The following is a 3,374-nucleotide window of genomic DNA, read 5'->3' as shown; positions in this document are numbered from 1 at the left end:
TATCTAACTGTGCGGGTTCTAATTTTGGCATTCAGAGCTGGAATTGGAGCTTCCAAGATAAATAAGGAGAAAAGTGCGCAAAAGATTCGAAGTAGGCCTCACTCCATCATCTATTTACTTTAAGGAAAAACATTGTGTTCATTGTCTCTGTGTTGTTCTATGTTACCCAACGACCTAGGGGATAAACTTTTATCTATAATTGTAAATCTTGTATAAAAAATTAGCGACCATACTAGGGAATGGAGTGTTACCTTGGTGGTTTCCTTGTCCATTATGTTTGATTACCTCCTTGACAGACCTGTGTTGTATCATCCAACCAAGAACAAACCTAGGAAGTGATTTCATTGAGCCTTTTTTGCAATTTTTGTGCTTGAATTCTCTTTCCCATGCCCAAAACACCCACTAATCCTTTGATAGAGTGTTGCACCTCACCCTGGCCCACTCCGCACCAGCATTGCAACAAACTCGTGCCTCTTCTGCACCAGCGTTGGCCCCTATTTTTTCATGAAGTTTTCGTTGGTTCTTAAGCTTATCTTTGGTTGGCCTAGTTCCAGGTGAACTTCCCTGAGCCTTCATTGCCTTGTGGTCTCTCTAAAGCCTCTCTTTTGTTTGCATTTGTGTTGTTTTCCTTTGGTAAGAATTGGTTTTTATTTTTCTTTGTTCTTATCATTTGGTTTCTTGAGAACTATTTTCGTTTGATTGTTGATCGCTTAGATGAATTGTTGTTATAATCCTCATTCTGAAAAGTGTAATTGAATCAATAATTGAACATTTAGCATCTTATTTTTATTCATTTCAAAAATTAAGTGTGGTGAAAAAAAAAAAAATTACATCGACATTTAGGGATTTTCATGTGCATTAGCATAGGAACAGTTGCATCGGAAAGAAAATTGCATCTTGCATCTTGTTTGATGCATATTGTGTGCTGCATCTTGATCATTCCTTCCCTTAGCTAGATTTTCATTGAAAGAGAAAGGATTTCTATTTTCTCATGCTAGATTTTCATTTTAGGATATTTAGGTGACATTCATGGTGAGCCTTGAAGATTAAACATAATCAAAGATAAATAGTAAAATTTATTGAATCAACCTAAGGATAATTTGTAACATTAACACAAACATTTAGAGCTCTAGAGATGTGTTATAGCATCATTAAACATAGGAGATATCGTTGTTTTCTAGCGTTACATCTAGGGGGTGAAATCCCGTTCCATGTATGTGAGTGTATAGGATCCTACTCCACGTACCTTCGGGTATATTGGTGGTGATCCACACTTGTAAAGTATATGGGAATACTCTCATCAAATGGTTATGCATTAGACAACACTACTACAGACTGCACTCCCATGTACTGTCACGTATATTTTGGGAGTCCCCAATGGGTTTCTATCCATCCTTTAGTAACTAAGTGTCTCGCCTAGTATATCGTGATACATCAAACACAACATTCAAGGATATTGGGTGTCGTACGTTAAGTCCTTGGTTCGCTAAGGTGTATATTATAGTTCACGGTTTCTTGGTAATCCTTTATGACTATATTACCCTCTTTTCAACTTATTTATTTTTATGTTAATAAAATTTATTATCCAACATGGAAGTACAAAATCCCCCTCCCCATCGTTCGCGTAGAATGAAAAATAAGCCTCCTCTTCCTCCTAAGGCTACTCCTAACAGTCATCCGAGACATAGGAAAATTCAAACTGTTGAATCAAGAACATGTTGTGCCCTACAACAACCCCCCATTTCATATCACTTATATTCCAAACAATTAACATTATGAAATGGGTCCCTTTTAAAAATTTAATTGGCATTAATGAATTTGTTCAAAAACGGTATGATAATCAAACGAATTTATGAATGAGAGCCTTTTTGAATAATGATCAAGCAATTTTTGGTTAGTGCGAAAAAGCAATCGCAAGATCGCATGTCGCTATAACAAGAGAAACACATTTAAATATCACCTTGGTCCTTGCCGATGCGATATCGCTATCGGCGATCGGCGGTATTCAATGCACACACAAAAAGAGCACATATCTTACACCCCGATCCGATGTGATATCGGTGATCGGTTATCGGCACTCCCTCTTGTGAAAAATGCCTTAACTTATAAGCCCCGACCCGATGCGATATCGCTATCGGTATTCGGCGGAACCCCAAACACTTTGACAAGACGCTCAGGTCTTTTCCCCGATGCGATGTGATATCGCAATCGGAAGTCGGCATATCATTTGACATACCTCTGGTAATGTGCTCATGCGCTAATTCGATGCGATGTCGCAATCGGCATTCGCCAAGGCAGCTCCCAAATGATAATATCACTCACACTCCCAATGCGATGCGATGACGTTTAACGATGATTAGAGTTATTAAAAGGTGATTCTTTCAAAGCCTTTAAGTTATATTTTAATCCGGTTGATAAAGCACAGATTTCAAAATGCCGTTAAATGTAGGGATAAGGTAATGCATGCGTATTTAAAACTTTGCCCCTTCGATTTAACGAATACTTACGATTAGACCTTTAAAAAATCTGTTGCACGGGTTAAGGGGTCATTCAGCCTAATGACGATGTAATGGTCATTTATGGAGCTGCAGGTTGTAAAATCACCATCATTGCATCTGCAGTGTCTTCTTAAATGATTAGATCCGCAACCCCTTTTTAGAATTAATCTTGCCACGCTTCAAGTGATATATCTTTCCCATTATGGATTGTCATTGTTATTTCCTCGTTACAATTTCTCTTGCATTTGTGTAGAGTTCAGCTGTCGAGAGAAGCCTGAAAATGATGGGGAAGAAGTTCAAGAAGGCTGCGGGTTCTAATGCAACACCCGTTGCAGGTCAAGCTGCCACAGTTTCAAAGAAAGGCCTAATCTCAGATACTACATGCACCGGTCTTCCTAGCACTACATGGCAGGGTACATATAATCTGTTAGAAGCCGAGCAACCGGCGAAGACAGTGACAGAGGCTAGCGTTGATGAAGAAAGGAAGTCTAACGCAACTCTCAAAGACTTGGCCGACTCCTTTTTGCACAGAATAGCAGCAAGAGAGCAGGTTCTACCTTTCACTGATGTGGTACGCTGGGCGATCGAGGAAATTCCTCTCACTGATAGAACTTTTCATACAAGGGATGGAAGGATTTCCGGGTCATTCAAGCCTGATGACCTGAGGCGAATGTATCATTTGCCTGAACCGGAACTAGTCTATAACAGAGCCTTCGTGGAGAAGTTCGCAAACAAGAATGAATCACCATCCGAACCCCTCCGAGATTGGAGGCAGAACCCAGCCAAACACAAGCATGAAAGTTCGCGTAAGTACTCCAATGCTTCTTTGGCTTCTCCCTATTGTTATGCCGGGATTATGATGTGTAGATTGTGGGG

The sequence above is a fragment of the Pinus tabuliformis genome, chromosome 7 (genome assembly GCF_031772625.1).
Source record: "Pinus tabuliformis cultivar Carrire ecotype Pingquan chromosome 7, CPIR1, whole genome shotgun sequence".
NCBI lineage: Eukaryota > Viridiplantae > Streptophyta > Pinopsida > Pinales > Pinaceae > Pinus > Pinus tabuliformis.
This window is presented reverse-complemented; position numbering follows the sequence as displayed.